Below are 20802 nucleotides of genomic sequence, written 5' to 3'. Positions count from 1 at the left end.
ACCTCTCATTAAATAATTTAATTACTGCGTACATTGATTTATTTACTGTATTTGTTGTGTATTTAATTGTATGATTATATATTTACTAAGGATCTATTTATTTAGGTATTTATTCTTAAATTATGGCAGAATTGGTCCTCCACAGATTTGCACTGTTTTTTTATTGAATAATATTGAAAATGAACTGGAATATTGCAAATCTTCACTTGGAATTTCAACTGAATTATTTTTGTCTGTGCCCATCAAACCTCTGTTGTGAATAGCTGGTATAATGGGAAACTGAATTTATTAGAATTTAATTGTATTTAATTATATTGAAATGAATAACAGGACTGGGTATTGTTGAATGTTATGCTCCTAGTTAACAGTTGGTTTTGATGAAAATAATCTGATCAGCTGTAACAAGACAAATAAAAAGGCCATACATTTTAGCTAAAAAATTACAGTATTTGATATATTATATGTACAAACAAACATTGTATAAATTACAAATTTTAAACGTCAAATGTCAGATGTTAGTGAAATGGTAATTTAATTGGATATTTAAAATAAGACATCCAGTCGTTTTTTTAGTGATCCTCTGAAAACAGTAGTGGATGCATGTGGTGCAGGAACTCTTAGCATAGGCTTTAACACATGGTGCTGTTTTTAGAGAAAGGACATCTCCTGTGTTTCCCATCAGTAAATACCATGGCTGTGACAATGATCATATAGTCATGATAGCATGCTTGCTGTTAGCCCAGCCCCATGTTGTTGTGTTGTGACTGATGTCCTAAGATCCTCTGTAAACAGACACACTGTTGAGGCTTTGATCATGACCCAAACACACACTAGCAGCCCGGCATGGCCACTAATTTGCTGATGGGTTTAAAAACTCCCCCAGTTAAGATCACTTCCCTCAGATAATGGGAAGAGTTGGCCCCCAGTGACCTGAGTGGAGTGTCCTTTGTCTCACTCCAAATGTTTGGCTCAGTCCATTGTGTCTGCATTATCCGCTCCCCACCCACCCCCACCCAGCCCCCCAACAACCCTGCTGCACCACACCACATTGCACTCAAAGAGGAAACACTAAATGTATGGACGCCATTTCCCTGCATGCCCCTCAGAGCCGTATGCATTACACCCCAACCCTGTGCTCACCAACACAGCCACAAAAGACTGGTTCGTTCATGAAGCTGTTTAAAATGGAACAAAGGGAATCACGTGGGATGGACACAACAACTCACATGCATACAAGGGAGTTCACAAAGAAGTCCTGAAACCCCTCAGTTTGCAAAGTAGGAAGACAACCTCCTGTTGGTCCAAAGAGAAGCAGACAAATTGATTATGATCTCTTGACCCCAGTAGCAGGCAGATGTCCAAAACAAACATCTCTGAGATTGACCAAACACAAACTGAGGCAAATCACACAAAAAAAAAACATTTTGTAAAAACAAACAATGTCAGCACTATTTGAAATGAAATCTGTTAAATGACCAACATTTATAAGCAAGCTTCATCTAAGCATCTGACAATAGCCTCTGCTACAGCAGCTGTTTTAGAACAGGTACATTCAGTAAGAGAAGGCAACTGCAGGTGACTCCAACTCTATATAGTTAACCGAGGTCTAACTGGTCCAGTTCTTTCCTTTTCCTTCTCCACCATAGGGATATAGGAATGATCCAGGAATTTAAAGCAGAACATTTCTCAATTATTTAGAGTCCAAAGACTGAAACATTAATACTAATACTGTTTGGTCTTTCCATGTTGTCTTGTATTGTTTTACATGCTTGTGGGTTCTGTCTTTTTATACATGTATTAATTCAATTCATTTCAATTCAAAAATACTTTATTAATCCCAAAGGGAAATTAAATGTTGTTATAGCTCATATTATGAAGGTTTCCTCAAAGAGCCGTTGTAGATAAACCTCCCTCTTAGCAACCTTATCAGTTTAATCAAATAACCACAGAAAAAAAATTTAATCGAAGGAGTTTTATGAATATAAAAGAAATAATAAAAAGGTTTTTTGCCGTTTTATCTCTTTTGTTCTATATTTCTGTAAGCATCATAGGAAACGGATCTCTGGTAATGGGTCACACAGTTTCATTTAGAAATCTGACATCATCATCATCAATCGACTTGGGCCTTTTTATGCTAGCATAGAACCCTGTTTGTGGATTTCTGTGTGTGCAAATAAAAGGCTCTGGGTCAATTCTCCCCTTCACCAATTCTGGCCCCCATTACATCCCAATCTATTTCCATTTCGTATCCATAAACAAACATTTTCTATCCATGTACTTCACTGTTGTGTATCAGTTTATTTCCCCTAGTTTTTAAGTATTTTGCTGAATTATAGAGATAAGAACCAAAATTGCAAACATACAAAAATAACAGACATACATGCAGGCAGGCAGGTATCAGCATTGGCGGCGGGCGATATGATGACATTAGATCATTTAATAACAGTGATCAGAGATGGTGGTATAGTTCATCACATCACAGTTCTGCACAGTTAAAGTTCTATGCTATTCAACAGAAAGATCTCGGTTACAGTCCTCATTTTCCTTTGGCTTGATAAACTAACGTTTATGAAGTAGGGTGCAGTTTCTGCATTGTTGTTTACCTTCCAATTAAAATACAGCTTTTGAGTTTGGCAAAAACAGTCTCAGAGTGAATGGACTTTATGTAAATCACTTGCATTGTATTTGACACAAGTTGGCAAAACTGTTACAGATGAAAACCTGTCTAGAATGGTTCTCCAATCTAAATGGAACATTATGCATAATTTATTTAAAAACTACATAGAGGAATTGTTATTTCTACTGCAAGAAAATTGTGATTTAATCATTTACCCCTTCCAGATTTAAAAAAATATTGTATATTGTGTAAATATTGCATATTGTGATAAATTAGGAACAAATAAAGACACAGTCCTAGATAACAAATAATCAGCACACTGCCCAAGACTTAAGTCATTAAAAATGAAATAATAGTTGATCTATGATAATTATCATCTGTCAGTTTAGAGGTGAATGGCACTTTAATTCTTGAGTCTCAATGTCATGTGTTCCATCAGTGGAGACGGCAAACCAACAGGGCACTTACAGAGTTATTACTCATGTTTTTACCAAAAGAGTGAAGGTTAAACAGCCTTCATGATTCATGGCTTGCTCAATAAAATAGATTTCAAAACAGAACATGTAGGAACGTATCTTGGAGTTTCACTACAGGAAACACTAAAATGGAGCAGTGACCTATTTGTCTATTGTCATTTTGCTACTGAGACTGGGTTAACATTCAGCAACAATATAACATCCCATTTCCTTTTCCCTTTGCCTTGCTTAGAAGCCTGCTGCACATTTTTATTATTTATGGCATTTAATGGTCAGATAAAAATAACATTTACACAAATTAAGTTGTAGATGTCATAGTCCTTAGAAAGAATATGGGAATGTGCCAAAAGCTAAATAAGTAGGTCAGAGAAAATCAAAAATGGTAAAACTCTTGTAAAGTGGAGTGAGAAGATGAAGTATGGCATTACCCCTCTACTCTGCAAATTTTTGGAATTTTATTTGATAGTAAAAAAAGCCTTTTCTCACCCCATGGCCATTGATGTAAGCTGTTTTTTGTATGTTTTTAGCAAATAAATGCAGTTATTGTGGTAGACTAGTGTTGTTACCATACTATAATTTCATACTTGATACAGTTACTAAGAAAAATACTGGTTATCATTTTCTGCAGCAACATTTTTTTAAAGGCACAGGGTTCATTTTAGTTAAGCACAAAAATATGATTCATTTCAATATGAAAAGTTTTTAACCTGATTAATTAGGGCAAAATCAATAAGTAGAAGATAATTCAACCCTTGTTTAGAGAAATATATAATTGAAGGGTCATTTCCCTGTTTGGCAAAAAAGTAGACAAGATAACACAGTAGAGGAGTTAGTATCCTGTACGGAAGTATTTACCTTTGATTCAGTCATGCAGTTATTTTATATTATCATAATTGCTTATCTATAGTGTACCACTGCGTTCTTCCATTCGCTATTCAATTTGCTATTGATACAAAAAAACTTTACTACTAAGGGACAGTAGTAAAGGATAATTCTATAGTCAAATAAATCGTGTTTCATAACAAACGTGGATCTGGTGCATACAGAACATATTTGGTGAGAAGCCGAGTGTCTGTTGTTGCAGCGCTGCTGCCAGAAGACGTGCCACAATTTGGGCAAATGTGACTGGGTTAATTTATATCGACACTGACACAAATTAGTATCTTTGAATAATTCATTCTTTGGTATTGATTATATTGAAATATTGGTTATTTTGACAACCCTATGGTAGATTTATTATAAGAATAAGGGTAATTCTGTCGGCCTGTCTGGTGAGTGGGTAGGGGCCGGTTGCCGGTCCAGCAGGGTATACCTGAGTGACCAGAGTTTTCTGCACCTGAATGAAGCAAACAGTAAAGCCTGCCCGACTCTGCCCACAGTGGGTCAACTGGCTTAAATAAGCCTCTGACACTTTTCCCTATACCCAAAATAGATTAAATAGGGTGTTTGGAAAAATCTTCAGTGGCAAAAAACATAGGCAGTGCGGAAACTAAAGCAGTGCCAACTATTACACTTATCAAGGTAACACTGTTTTAGAACGTTAGGAAAGTTAGGAAGCTTCAAGTGCCATGTCAATTATTAACACTGATAATCTACCCAAGCAGATTACCCTAAAGAGCAGGTACTGCCAGGTTGTTATACTTGTGTTAGTCTAAAATAGGCAGAAGTGCAATAAGCACTTCTATTCCTAAGCGTTTACTCACGATTTTTATAAGACTATGTAGCAAAATCGAAGTAATTAAATAAATGTTGTAGATAGCATTATTATAACTATAATATCCAATATATTATATAATTTTAGCAAAAGTAAAAATAATTGTTGCTTTTGTGTTTTAAATATCATGTCATGTCACATGGAGACAGTGGAAAACAAAATATAGCCTTTTAATATGCAGCCATCTCTCTCTCTGTAAAGACTGCATGACACTTTCAGTGGCTTTTGGTTATTATACTTTATATTAAATATTAGCAGCATGATGATTGACGCATTAAAAAAAAACCTCTTTCTTAATCTCTTGACACCATAATTAAACTTAAGCCAGTGATTGGGGTTAGCATTATTAGGGCTACATGCGAAGTAGTTTTCTTGGCTCAACAAGAATCAAGCTAGGCTAGCCTTCCAGGATGATCTTCTAACAATTCTAAGCAGAAATTACATCACAATTATAAAACTGACCATTGTTGACTGAAATTTGTGCCTCACAACATGTGGTAAAGAACACTTAAAAACAGGTATGCTTTAAGTGTATTACAGATGGTTGTGAAGGGGACAGGAGAAGCTAGAGAGCCCCACTTATTTCATTTACATGCACTCTTGTAATGTGATCAGCACCCAAGTAAGACAATACCCAGATTGGAACTCTCATACAAACATCCTAATAAAATTATCTTAGTTGCATTATGGTTGTAATGGAAGTATGCTCAACTAGATTTACAGTGATGGATAACCCATTGATTTTTAAAAGACTTTCAGCATACAGTATATAGAACATACCATTTTCTCTTTGCAAGATATGGGAAGGTGACATTTAAATAACCAGCACTGAAATTCTGTACTTTGATTTAGTCCTCATACTGGGTTTTATGTGGACCGTTACAGTTCTCTAACTACCAACAACTGACACAGAAAAAAACTTAAATGTATTACTTGAAATAGGTTAAACTACAAATATGTTTTCCTGAGCAGAAATACTGAAATGTAACTTCTGTTTCTCTTTTGGTTGAATGGCAGAAAAGGAAACCACCTCCTATTTCCTGAAGACTTCCGATCCTGCCCGCTTTCTGAGTTTTCATCCTCAATGCCACCTGTGTCAGTCAGATGTCAACAGCAGCCTAACAACTAATAAATCACTGCTGCTAATTGAGCTTTTCCTTTCCACTGCTTGCACACAACTGGGCTAATTTATAACCAGACGAGGCATGAGGCAAAGGCTAAAACTGGCTGTGGGGGTCAGGGGGGTTATCTCAAGTCTTTGCTTGGTGTGAAGGACAGAAAACTGTTACAGTCTGCACAACTAAGAATTGAAAAACATGTTTACTCTTTTTAGATGAGAGAAAAGCTATTTTTATTATAAAATTAAATAAACCCAAAATCTGCTTTCAACTGGATCTGACCAGATTTCAAGTGGAGAATGTGATTCAAATGGGGGATGGGCATTTATAGTACCATTTAGCAGGAACTTTTTTTAATGGTTGTGAGAATCTTTATTTATTGTGAAAACTATAACGTTTTTATTGATGTTTAAATAAAAAAAAATCCTAAAAGTATTATCATTATTATTGTTACTTGTTACTTGAGTTAGTTCCACGAGCACACCAACAAATATCAATACCCTTAAAAATAGGAATTAACGCAATTAATGGCTGTTACTGCTGCGAATAAAATGCGGTACTTAATGTAGTTCTTGTCCAGAAACACTATTCAATAATCAGTAAGTTGTTCTTTGATATTTTTTATTTTTTGGTTTGTTTTTTTGTAAGAACAGTATTTATGTTTCTGGGCCTTTACCTGCGTTCAGGCCCACAAAGTGTATTGCCAAAAATGACAGCAAGGAATTTTTTTTTAATAACCAATCTCCTTATCGCAATAAATACCACAAAATGTCGTGTTAAACTTACAAGTCCATATCGCCCATCCTTAACTCAGAGAATATATTGTTTCTGTTTCTTAGTGCTGAGCAACCAATTCAGCGTTTTAGGCACAGAGGAGGTACCTCTACTAAAAGTGCAACTTTTTCACAACAAACTTCACCAATGGCCCACTGTTCTGCTGCTTCTTTATACTGTAATCTACATGCTAAGAACAGAGAACTAGATTCTGGAGTGGATACTGTGTGTGAGACTCGGCATTGACCGAGATCCTGCACAGAAAAATCTCCTGCACCCTTTAAATCAAGCAGGTCAAAAACAAAAAGCCTCTTTCACAAAAGAAATATGTTCACAATTGCAAGTTAAGACACTTAATACCCATGTTGCTGCCATGTGTTATAAAAAGAGGGAGCAATGGAGGTACAGATTCAGTGTGACAGAAACAGGGTCTACTTTCTTTAATGAGACGAGAGAGAGTGAGGTCAAAACCCGTGAGCAGCCAATGGTCCCACAAGGTGAAGGATATAAATTACTGCACTAAAGTTCAGCCGCTGCCCCAAACAACTTCACTTTCTCATTGCAGTCGTTCAGAGTAAAGTGGTTTGTGCAGTTTCTTAGAGGAAAATAAAAAAGTGTGTTCAAAAGGTTGAGATTTAGCAATTAAAATCTTTTTGCAAGCACATAATCTGTGAAAAACTGTGATTTGATCCTGGTTTGTTCAGCAATAGGAAATTGAAAATATTTCGGTAATAATTTGTAAAAATAAATAATTAATTGAGGTATTTAGTCATGCAAAGAAACTAAATATACATAAAATATTAAATGCAAAAACTCCTTGTCAAATACATTGCTGTAAATGCACTATAATAACACTGATGCACATATAGAAACCCAGTGCTGCTGAGGTATCCTTTAGATTTATCACACAAAAGGGTCATTAAGTGAGCTTGCAGAGACATATTAGTTTGCAACTGCAGCAAAATCTACCATTATCTGTTTCAGCATTCTATAGAAATCAGACTGCAGCCATGATAACCTGCAACAATTTTTTCCGCAAGGCTACCAAAAACTCTGGAACCCTGAGGTGTTTCAACAAAGGCCGATAATATCCAACCGACAGGGCTTCACAACTCTGAAACTTTTGCAGACTTCTGTATTAGACACTAGTAATTTGTCACACTTTTTTTTTTTACAGTTGTATAATATATAAATGTTCTCATTAAAAAAAAGGAATGAGGGAAATATTTTTTTTTGGTGTTTTATAGCTTACATCTAGCACATGTTAACTGAGCATTTGATACATTTAATTTGGCAAAAAGAGGTCTTTTCATTTCAGATGAAAATACAAATCAGAGGTTTAAGTGTCAGTGTCAAAAGTTTTTAGAGCCCTCGTGCCTTTCTCTTTGACCCCACTAAATTCCCATCCCCCATTTGGCCCCTTTTTCCATTCCCTATGCATCACTCCACCTTGACCCTCAAAATTCAAAACCCTCTTATTGCCACAAGACCAGAACGTCTTTAAATAGTGAAATGTAAAGTGAAAGATAAGTTCTGTTTAACCTTTTTGTCTAAAACAGAACACGAGTTCAACAATAACAAATCCATTTTGCTAACTGTAAGGCAGAGACAAGTCGGACAGATGGAGATTCGCACTGACAGAACTTCTCAAAAGTGCATTGCTAGAAACAAAATATCACTTACCAAATACTTCCTGACATCTGAGCTTGCAAATTTAAGAATCCTTTCACTTATCAGCGATCCGCTTAAAATTTTCTGAGCTTCCATATGGCACCCCCACCCCTCTGACAGGCAAAAAGCAGAGACATCGCAGCAGAGGGAGAGTCCAACACCCAGAGAAGAGAGTGGGCGAGGGAGGGGAGCATTAGTCCTGGTGTGGAGAAGATGGAGGAGACTCTTGCAGCTGTGAAGCCCCCCGCCCTCCCACCCTGCATCTCCTCAAATTCAATCCTCTTCTCCATGTGTGTCTGCAGTACCGCGGAAAAAGGCTACGGAAACAAAGTGATCTCCTTACATAGAGCCCAGAGAAGGAGGCAGAGGGAGGGTGAGAACGAGAGCGAGAAACATGCGCAGGCAGGGAAAGCGAAAGAAAACAAGTGAGCCGCTAGGAAGGCCGAGGCAACCGGAGGAGAGCAGGTTCAAGTTTTCAGCTTTTTCTCCACTTTGTTGTAAACTCATGCCAGCTGAGAGGGAGGAAACAAGCGCCGAGCTTCTAGGCAAGGAAATAGTTCATAATATCTTCCAGCTTCTTTCAACCCCCCACTTCTCCCTCCCTCTTTCTCTTACTTTTCTCTCACTCCGGTACAAAGCCTGGCTGCTACAACCCCCCTCCTCCAGGCGCTGGAATGCAAAGACAGACTTTCAAGAGGCCCAGTCAGACAAACCTTGGAGTCAGTGCACCTTGACCTTTAGGTCAGATGTAGTGTGTGAGCGGCTTGCAGCTTCAACTCTGTCTGTATATAATTATATAAATATGTTTGTGTGTGTTGAATGGAGGGTTGGGGTAGAGGGGGAGGGGGTGTGGCTCATGAAATCATGTATCTGTGGCCGGAGAGCCACTTGACAGAGATAATTCTGTCAGACACTTACACCTTATCACAATCAGGATTCCACCGGATTGTATTACCTTCACACAACAGAAAGGGTTAGTCTGAGGGAGGAACATTACTCAATATTACTCTGTTCTCTGTTAAATAACTGAATAACTCCTATCAGCAAGGATGGGTCACTTCCAGAGCTGTAGGGAGAGAAGACATGTTCAATAGAGATTAGATAAATATTCTGACTGCTCTCAAGTCAATTTTAATAACTGATGAAGGGGACTCTTTTGCATTGTTTTAGTTTGATATTTTCTTTTAATGTGGTTATTTTTTGGTTTCTACCAAAATGGGGCAATTTACTGTTTTTCTTGAATGATAGAAATGGTGATGCAGGAATTTTAGGGGATATTACAGTTTAGCCCGAATAATTTTTTAGATCCTAATTAAGCATATTGGTTTAAAAATGTACATTTTAAAAAGTTAAATTCCACTTTTTTTTTTACCATAACAGATCTCCAACAATTTACTTGCACGTTAGCTTAAAAATGTATCAATAATTTATTTCTCTTGGTTGTTCTGGTGTGCCTAACATTTAACATGACTGTTTTTTTCGTTGTGTAATTTATTTTTATTTTTTTCGCTTCCACTCTTAAATTGTGCTTGTAAGAACATCAAGGTAAAATGCAATCCATAGACAGCGGTGGGGGGGGATGCTTACCTCTGATTGCCTCTGACCCTCTCGACAGAGACAAGCTTAAAATCGTGTCTTACAGTAATTCAAAACAATATGGAGAGCAAAAACCATGTTAGAACTTTCAAGGTGATTAAGTGAAAGATTTATATTTTTTAAATCCTCTTCGGTGGGGCACCAAGTGGCTGAGTGGTATAGGGATATGGGGGCTTTAGTAATAATGCAGCTGTCCCGGGTTTGATTCTCAACTCCAGGTCATTAATTGCATGTCATCGCCTTTTCTCTCAAGATAAAATCTTTATAACAAATTGTTTTAAATATTTCCAATTCTATTTTTACACAGTAAGATAGAGGAAGATTCAAAATTGTTTACAATTAAATTCTAAATTCCTAAGATAGAAACAGTCTTATGATGTGATGGCCCCCTGCAGCCCTGAAAGGACAACTGGGGATGGACGGACGGACGGATGGATGGCCATACAAACATCCCACAGCCTGGGCAGACAGTTCCTATGGCTAACTATTTTCTCCCGCTGAGACACAGACCCGAACAAGTTGATGGAACCTGGACCAGAAACCCAATGGTGGTTCTGCATCCGATGTAGGGCTGGTTGACATGACGATCTTGAAAAAAAATCGTGCCAGTGTGTGTGATGAGTTGTCGACCTCTCGCTATTGTTCTTCTGTTTTTGTTGTTGTTTCTTGTTTTTTCAAGATGTCATCTCACTACTGGTGTATGATTGCCAAACTTCTCTGGAGCTTCATCTGCATGATTTCTTAACCCCGCTTCCGGCAGGAGCAGGAGTTTGGCAGCTTTTCTCTGCTTCTATGTGTGGTGATCTACCATAAAACCAAGACTTTCTACTGGACGTTTGTAACTTCTTGGGTGAAATTATGTCAACAATTGAGCAAGTTATAATTGCTAGGGATTTTAAAAGTCACGTGTGTTGTTCTGGAAGCTTCTGATGATGCTGATGACATCTTTGAATTTTTGGATGCCTTTTGCCTCTCTAAGTCGGTAAACCGCCCAACCCATTGATGTACGCACACAGTGAACCTTGTTTTATCTTATGATTTATCGCTTTGTAACTCTATTGGGTGAGTTTTCAGACCACATGCCAGTTTTTTTTATTTTTTACTTAACCTGTTAAATGCTGGTTTTAACCCTTCCACTGCTGCCAATTACTCCGCTACCCTCTGTGTCTTCCGGCATGGAGGAGCTTTCTCTGTTTTATTTACTTGTGTCACACTGTCCTGAATTCTGCGGCCCTGATTAAAACCAGGTGACTGAAGCCCAAATCGGACCCTTGGTGTCGTGACCATCCCAGTGCCATTAAATGGGAGTGCAGGAGCCTCTTCTGAGATACTGAGAGGGAGTTGGTGTTGTTATCGAAGAGCTTTGAAAACTGCCATAACAAAATATTTCTCTGACATCATTTTACTAACTCTCACAACCCTCCGTTTTCTTTATAATACCATTAAGTCTGCTGCTAATGCTCATGAAGCTGTCCCTCTGGACTCTTCGAGAGGATTCTGTGATAGGTTTCTTAATTTCTTCTTGGCCAAGGTTGTTAACACCAGGGCCTGTTATTCTCTTCCCTCCCAAGACCCTTCCATCAATGTCTCCTGTCCTGTTGTCTTTCATCACTTGGAGCCTATTTCTCTTCTCTCCCTAGAGAAACTGGTAACCTGTATGAAACTATCTGGCTTCCCCCATGTCGTTGTTTCTCCACATCTTTTGAAGGAGATTTTTCCTACCGTTGGTCCCTCTATCCTCACTGTTATTGACCGTAGTTTGATCTCCAGTGTGGTTCTAAGTAGTTTTAAACAGGCTGTGGTGTGACCCTTGTTGAACATAACTGGCTTCGACCCTTCTGCTTTGTCAAACTTTAAGATCTCCAAGTTACCTTTTCTGTCCAAAACTTGGACAGATGAAGGCCTTTTTGGATGAATATAAAATTTTGGAAGTGTTTCAGTCTGGGTTTAAAACAAATCATAGCCCTGAATCTGCTCTTTTAAGGGATTTGATGATGACATATTTTCTTTGATGAATTCTGGGAATTGTGTTTTACTTGTGCTTTTAGATTGAACGGCTGCTTCTGACACAGTTGACCATAACATTTTAATCTATGGACTTGTAACCCAGTGTTAAAAACACAAGAAAAAATGAATGATGTTGATTTAATGTTTTCTTCTACAACAAGATTAAAAAGAATAAATGGATTTCATGTCTTATTCTACAATAAGAGTTGAAAAGTAATAAAGTTAAAAATAAGTTAATAAATATGTTAATAAGTATAGATAAGAAATGCTAAAAATCTTTAAAAACTGTGAAATATGCCTTTAGTGATTGCTTTTAGTGACGGATTAAACAACCAATAGCTGGCACAGTCTGATTTCACATCAGCCAATAAGGTTGACGGCTGTGCTGAGATTTTGCTCAGATTGCGTTAGACACGCTCGAGAGCTCAGAGCTGATGGTTGTTTCCACTAATAGCCTGGAAATCTTGTCAAATTCGATAAAGATTCTTGGAAATAGGTAAGAAAAACAATGTTAAAATAGTTTAGCAAAATATATAATTCAAAATAGTAAATCCGTTTTATTAAATCTCAGAAAGTTTCCCTTGTGAACGGTTGAAGCCCGGAAAAATCCCCATGTAGTCGTGTAGCATCGAAGCATTGGTGAGTGATCGTACACGCTCGGCAGTTGGCTCGGTAAAATTGCTGAAAATTGGCTAAAATACCTAGTAACTGATCAAATTTAATAAAAATAAAATTGTATTGTAAGTTTTTGTATTATTATTATTATTGTGTATGTTGTATATTTTCTATGCAGTTACACTTATTTTTCTATTAGCACATGTTCTAATATTTCAATGGTGCTAATTCAAGGTTCATGGTGCTGTAATGTGCTTTTCTGTTGGAATTGCTTGGGAACTTTCTGTTCTGAGTAAGTCAGAGCTAATATGAGCTTCAAATTCACATTCTGATGTTAAATATAGTGTTATAGATGTACCTCATTGGCACTTTTAGATTGAAATATATATATTTCTTACCACATATAAGCTAATTTCTTTAGTTTACTGATATGTTGGTAATATTGAACTCTGATAACTTGAATATTGTTGTACAACATGAAAAAAACTTGAGAAATGATGAAAGATCTCTTTGAAATGTAGCTTAAGCTTTATTGATATTAGCATCCTTGTCACCATGACCGGCGGTTTGCTTTTCGTGCGAGGAAAGAGACGAGGCTCAGGATGCAGTTTGAGATGGCGTTTATTCCAAACTGCCGATCACATGTTCAACACACCTGTAGTGATTACAGAAGCTGGCTTTCTACCTCAAGGTAGTTCCAACTCATACCAGTTGAAGGGGTGACAAAATAAAACAAGAAACAATACACAATAATTCACCCCACCGAACACAAACACTAAATAATATTAATACACATTACATACATGCAAATTATGAGACTAAACTAATCTACAATCAATCTAACTAACTTAATCTAACTCTGCAGAGCATTTTCCTTCCTAGTTGATAATGGTATGCTCCACTCCACCCAGGAGACACACCTGTCGTGAGACTCAACAATTAACGTGACATTTCCCCACATTCCCCCTGTCACAGAAAGATGGCCAGTCCCCCTGCCTGAAAGAATGTATTAACTAAATGTCCCTATAAATGAAATGAACTAAACAAACAGCATTTAGTCTATACACACATAATATCAATAAATAGTATCAATGAATAACATCAATAATCAATTATAGGGATGGAGCCCCTAATCTCCATCACAATCCTGTATTTTAAGATGCTTTACTTTGGCCTTGTTCCAGGTCAGGTTTTTTGGTTATAGTGCACTTTTGGCCTGTGGTGCCTCGAAACCACCAGATCATCCTCTCCTGAACTTGGATGGCGAGCCCCAGCCCAGAGGACCGAGTGAACTGGTAGATTGTGACCCGACTGGTCACTGGCTGTGAGACATTGAATGAATATTTGACAGACGTATCGAAAAGACTGGGTTATTTATGTTATTTTATTTTGTTGGGTTTTTCTTTTTTAAAAAGCGCGCAATTTGTGTTTATTTGTAAATGTGGATCCACAAATGTTCACTATATTAAACCCTACTCTTTTTCATAGACATTGTGTGTTCTCCTCTGTTGTTACTCACACCTAGGCTCCCGTGAATTTAGAAATCTTCTGATCAGGCCCAGTTTTCTCTATGCTTGTGTAGTGTTGGTATTAGTCATCAAAGTAAATTGATTTACCTGCCATCTACTATTATCAGGTTTATTTAAAGTAACCCTTCTAGTGCTGGTTACAGACTGGAGCAGTGGGTCCATATTACTGACTCAGCGCTGCAATAGTTAAGGTCCAACTTCTCTGATAGTAGTTTGTGTCATAATGGATGTTTTTACCTCTGCTTCTGCCCTCCCCTCGGGGGTACATCAGGGCTCCATTCTTGGTCTGCTCCTTGGTCTCTCTTTATTTGCTGCCACTTGGTGATATTTTTAGAAAGCATTGCTTGCCATTTCATTTATACTGTCAAGTCTATTTCCCCTTAAGACATAATGGTTTTGTTCACCCTCTCTTTGATTGTCTTTGTGACATCAGGGGATTCATGGCAGTGAATTTTCATAATTTAAATAAAAAGAAGACTGAGGTCATGCTTTTTAAACCATTGTCTCCAGCTGTATCTCTTCCTTTGACTTTATCTGTTTGACCCCGCATGATTCAGTTAAAATTCAGCATCACAAATGTAGGTGTGAAAATGGACTGAGGATGTTTTGTCCTCTTTATATGCACAGGAAACTACAGGAACTGCTTTGTCCTCCAGCTACTACTAGCTTAGAGATTAATGGGTACTTAATAAACATTTTGCTGGATGGTCTGGTTTTCTTTTTAACTGGTTAAGAGCTGGCATTGAATCAGAAGGTCTGATTTCACTCAGCAGCCAAATAACACGATAATGTATGCCCCTAAATATGGTGTCAATATGGCAAACTGTGATAGTAAGAGCCTTATCTGGGTATATGTTGCCCTTCAAATAGCATAAAGCTATGTAAAACCCCTGAAAATACAGCAGTCTGAATGCTGGCATAGTGTGTTCAGGCTGCAGACTGTAATGCATCCTTGACAGATGTCGTATAATACAGAAGACATTCTGAGTGTGTTGCTGAGAGTCCGATAAATTCATGATCAAATTTAAAACTACCACTGCTACCAATTTTAATGGTAACGTTGATGGTGAAATAAAACAAAAATGATGAATTTTCACACACGATATACATTTTTCCTGTTACATATGTATACGGTGGTAAGAGTAAATTTTAACTGAGTGTTTTTGTTTTATTTTGAAATTAAAATACATTGTTTTGAGTTATACAGAACAGTCTGTGTGTTAAAAATAGCAACATGGTTCTTGAATATGCACTGTTTTATAAACTGATTAGAATATGGTGAGAAATGCTTTTTGACCTAGGGAAATAGTGATAAAATGGTGATTATGAATTTACTGTAAAAAAAAACTGTTATATATTTTTGTCATTTTGCCCACCCTTAGTCTACCCCGACTGTCCTGTCCTATAATTAAAGTTGTTTTCTGGCATCATGAGGCCGGACCTCAAAGGCTTTCCTCTGATTAATTCCACATTCCTTAAATGGGACACATCATGCAAAGTCTACTTTTTTAGGATTTAAATACATTTGGTTGTGTACTTGGAGTCTGTAGGAGTGCAGAAAAATTCCATTTAGTCTCTGTATATCTGTTATGTTTTTCCAACTGTTATGTCACAGTATTTGTTGCGGAACAGCTAAACAAGGTCATGGACTGCCGGCTGAACGATTTCGAGTATCCGACATATTTATTTCTTGGTGCTGTTTTGTAGTCCAAGTTCAAGTATGCCAACACTGAAAGTGGATAAGTTTGATTCGGTTGTTGGGTGTATAAACCCACACAATTCATTACCCCATCCCCCACCATCAGAACCTTTTCAAAGTGCCTGGTTAAATTTTTGTTTTCAAGGAAATCTACCCATATCAGTGGGGAAATTCCTATTTCTCCACTTCAAGGACAAGTGCCTTCAGCAACTTCCACCAGTATCAAGAATTCTAGAAAGTAACAAGAATTCTAGAATGTTACTGTTTATTCTGAATATTTCTTTTCAACAACACAAACTCCTCTTGTGGTGGATAAAATTTATATTTTTCAGACGATTATCCTCTCCGGTGTCGGATGCTGTGCAGCTGGACGGATTTTTGCTGATACTTTTTTACTTTTGGACATTTGTTATGATGCATCATCATGACAACGTGGTTGTTTTTTTACAATCGGGAGCAGCTGATTATTTTTTAAAAGCTCAAATAATACTTAAACTACAACCCTAAATTCCTGATGAGTTGAAAAGGAGGGGCTGTGGATGCGGAGCAGGAGCAAAGAGAAGAGAAAGAGGAAGTTCAAACCATCTCTTACATCGATCATGATGGGCAATGTGAGATTGCAGGGAAACAAGTTGGATGAACTTCAAGCCCAACAAAGGACCCAGCCAGAGTATCAGGAATGCAGTATTATGTGTTTTAAACATGGCTGCAGGATCATATTCCAGACTCCAGCGTCTCTCTGACAGGCTTTTTAACCATACGAGCAGACAGACATTTAAAGAGGAGCGGCAAACGTAAAGGAGGTGAACTCGCAGTACTTGTGAACAACAGATGGTGTAATCCAGAACATGTTACTGTGAATTGTTGTCTCTGGAGTCCAGATATTGAACTGTTAGCAGTAAGTTTTGTCCATATTATTTACCCAGAGAGTTCACCAGTGTTATTTTGGCAACAGTTTACATTCCACCTTTAGGTGTTGCTGACACTGCATGTGATGCATCAGCTCAGTTGTTGCTAAGCTACAGACACAACACCCCAATGCGTTTGTGGTAATATCTGATGATTTTAACCATGCTTCACTCTCTGCTACACTTCCAATGTTTCAACAGTTTGTCAGCTGCTCTACCAGAGAAAACAAAACATTGGATATGTTGTATGCAAGTGTCAAGGACTCATACATCTCTACAGCAAGACCTCCTCTAGGCAAATCAGATCACAATCTTGATTTTCTCTGCTTGAAATATAAGACTCTTGTTCAGAGGCAACCTGAACCTCTGAATCCCACAGAGCAGCTCTGTGGGATTCTACAGCACCTCTTCAATCTTAGCCTGGCCCAGAAGAAGGTTCCGGTGTTGTGGAAGACCTCCTGTCTTGTTCCTGTACCAAAGAAAACTCACCCAACAGTCCGCAATGACTATAGACCTGTTGCCCTGACATCCCACACCATGAAGGTCGTAGAGAGACTCCTGTTGGCCCACCTGAGTAAGCAAACAATAAACAATCAGGACCCCCTTCAGTTTGCTTATCGCTGTGGAGTTGGAGTTGAAGATGACATCATACACCTGCTTCGACCAACCCACTGTTATCTGGACAAAGCCAGCAGCACTGTGAGGATCATGTTCTTTGATTTCTCCAGTGCATTTAACACAATCCAGCCTGATTTGCTTTGTCAGAAACTCCGGAAGACTCAGGTGGAGGCCTCAACAATCTCCTGGATCAAAGACTACCTGACAATAAGACCACAGTTTGTGAGACTGAAGGGTTGTGAATCTAACCAGGTAGTCAGCAGCACAGGGGACTGTACTCTCACCATTCCTTTTCACTCTGTACACCTCAGACTTCCAGTACAAGACAGACTCCTGTCATCTGCAGAAATACTCGGATGATTCTGCAGTCGTGGGGTGGATCAGAGATGGACAAGAAGCTGAGTACAGGAAGGTGGTGGACCGCTTTGTGGCATGGTGTGGAAACAATCATCTCATCTTGAACGTGACTAAAACAAAGGAGATGATTTTAGATTTTAAGAGAAACCGGAATAAGCCAAAAACTATTTCCATCATGGGAACAGAGGTGGATGTGGTGGAGGAGTATAAATACCTCAGTGTTCACCTAGACAACAGACTAGAGTGGAGATGCAACTGTGAAGCCGTCTACAAGAAGGGACAGAGCAGACTGTACTTCTTGAGGAAGCTTAGGTCCTTTGGTGTTTGCAGCAGGATGCTGCATATCTTCTATAGGTCTATTGTGGAGTGTGATCTCTTCTGCCATCATCTGCTGGGGTATCAGAATCAGAGCCAGGGACTTAAAAAAGCTGAACAAGCTGATAAAGAAGGCTGGCTCTATTCTGGGGACTCCTCTGGAACCTCTGGAGATCATTGTGCAAAGAAGGATTCTTCATAAAATGAAGAACATTATGGAGAACCCTGAGCATCCTCTTCATGAGACTGTCCTACAACAACAGTGTCTTCAGTCAGAGGCTTCTTCAGATCTGCTGTAAGACGGAGCGCTACAGGAGATCCTTCCTGCCCACAGACATCAGCATCTACAACGGCTCTTTGAAGAAACCTGAATAATATGAGCTACATCAACATTTAATTTCCCTTCGGGATTAATAAAGTATCTTTGAACTGAATTGAATTGAGAAGGATTTGCTGAAAGACTTCATCTGATTAAGGGGTCAGTTCCTTTTATCTATAGAAACATTGGACTTAGCAAAGCAGTAAGCTGAAAATAACGCTAAAATGACAACAAACTTCATTTTGTTTATGCAGGCACTGTTTTATATCCATGAACCATATATACATACATACACAAACACATACATACATTATATATATATATATATATATATATATATATATATATATATATATATATATAACCTGTTAGGTTAATTGGTAACTCTAAATTGCCCTTAGGTGTATGAATGAGTGTGTGCATGGTTGTTTGTGTGTTGCCCTGCGATGGACTGGCAACCTGTCCAGGGTGTACCCTGCATATATATATATAGAGGGGTTGGACAATGAAACTGAAACACCTGGTTTTAGATCACAATAATTTATTAGTATGCTGTAGGGCCTCCTTTTGTGGCCAATACAGCGTCAATTCGTCTTGGGAATGACATATACAAGTCCTGCACAGTGGTCAGAGGGATTTTAAGCCATTCTTATTGCAGGATAGTGGCCAGGTCACTACGTGATACTGGTGGAGGAAAACGTTTCCTGACTCGCTCCTCCAAAACACCCCAAAGTGGCTCAATAATATTTAGATCTGGTGACTGTGCAGGCCATGGGAGATGTTCAACTTCACTTTCATGTTCATCACACCAATCTTTCACCAGTCTTGCTGTGTGTATTGGTGCATTGTCATCCTGATACACGGCACCGCCTTCAGGATACAATGTTTGAACCACTGGATGCACATGGTCCTCAAGAATGGTTCGGTAGTCCTTGGCAGTGACGCGCCCATCTAGCACAAGTATAGGACCAAGTGAATGCCATGATATGGCAGCCCAAACCATCACTGATCCACCCCCATGCTTCACTCTGGGCATGCAACAGTCTGGGTGGTACGCTTCTTTGGGGCTTCTCCACACCGTAACTCTCCCGGATGTGGGGAAAACAGTAAAGGTGGACTCATCAGAGAACAATACATGTTTCACATTGTCCACAGCCCAAGATTTGAGCTCCTTGCACCATTGAAACCAATGTTTGGCATTGGCATGAGTGACCGAAGGTTTGGCTATAGCAGCCCGGCCGTGTATATTGACCCTGTGGAGCTCCCGACGGACAGTTCTGGTGGAAACAGGAGAGTTGAGGTGCACATTTAATTCTGCCGTGATTTGGGCAGCCTTGGTTTTTTGTTTTTTGGATACAATCCGGGTTAGCACCCGAACATCCCTTTCAGACAGCTTCCTCTTGCGTCCACAGTTAATCCTGTTGGATGTGGTTCGTCCTTCTTGGTGGTATGCTGACATTACCCTGGATACCGTGGCTCTTGATACATCACAAAGACTTGCTGTCTTGGTCACAGATGCGCCAGCAAGACGTGCACCAACAATTTGTCCTCTTTTGAACTCTGGTATGTCACCCATAATGTTGTGTGCATTTCAATATTTTGAGCAAAACTGTGCTCTTACCCTGCTAATTGAACCTTCACACTCTGCTCTTACTGGTGCAATGTGCAATCAATGAAGACTGGCTACCAGGCTGGTCCAATTTAGCCATGAAACCTCCCACACTAAAATGACAGGTGTTTCAGTTTCATTGTCCAACCCCTGTATACACACAGAGAACAGGATGATACAATACCAGGATGAAGACTAATGTTTGCCAGTAATAGAATACTTGGCTCACTATACCAGAAGTGTCCAAAGCACAGCCCGGGGGCCATTTGCAGCCCCTGGACTGATTTTTTGCAACCCTCCTACTGCAATTTAAGAATGATACAAATTTGGCCCGCCACCACAGGTGGTTGATGAAGATGGAAAATTTTTATTTTAAACTAGCCAAAATTATTACGGACATATTAACGTTCTGTTACAATGAGAAACGTTGAAAACACAAAATACTTGTATTTTAACAACCATACTTTTTGCATTCACTTTTATTTCATAGTAAATACGACTACTAAGATGTAGTGACTTAAAAAACTGATTTTTGCTGCATCCAAATATGCTTTTTTACAGCAAGTGTTTTCAAAGAAATTGTGACCCTAATTCTGTTATCACTGCAGAGAAAATCCCACATTTTTTTCAGCCTAACCCAATTTTTCACATCCTTTTTATACTAAAGAATTCGCTTAAATAAAATATTGCGTGTTGAATTGTTGACCTTTTTTTTTTTTTTTCTGGCCCAGTATTTTTGACATGACTATTCCACGTAATATACAATTTTGACACCCTGCCTTATACTGACCTTAATTACTCAACCTAATTTAAGGATCGCTGATACAGTGTCAGGGATCTGTCCTTCGAGAGGGCACATC

At 38.5% G+C, this 20802-nt stretch overlaps 1 long non-coding RNA gene across 1 annotated transcript in view; it reads right to left on the bottom strand.

The window, feature by feature from the left end:
- Positions 1 to 9012, bottom strand: part of LOC124876388 — a 50901-nt gene extending 41889 nt beyond the window's left edge. Inside the window, exon 1 of the long non-coding RNA XR_007040293.1 lies at positions 8383 to 9012. This is a non-coding gene — a long non-coding RNA (uncharacterized LOC124876388). The remainder of the gene's footprint in view (positions 1 to 8382) is intronic.
- Positions 9013 to 20802: the final 11790 nt, after the last annotated feature.

This window comes from Girardinichthys multiradiatus, chromosome 11 (assembly GCF_021462225.1).
Source record: "Girardinichthys multiradiatus isolate DD_20200921_A chromosome 11, DD_fGirMul_XY1, whole genome shotgun sequence".
Lineage (NCBI taxonomy): Eukaryota > Metazoa > Chordata > Actinopteri > Cyprinodontiformes > Goodeidae > Girardinichthys > Girardinichthys multiradiatus.
The sequence above is the reverse complement of the archived record's forward strand: the minus strand, read 5'-3'. Positions and strand labels throughout refer to the sequence as shown.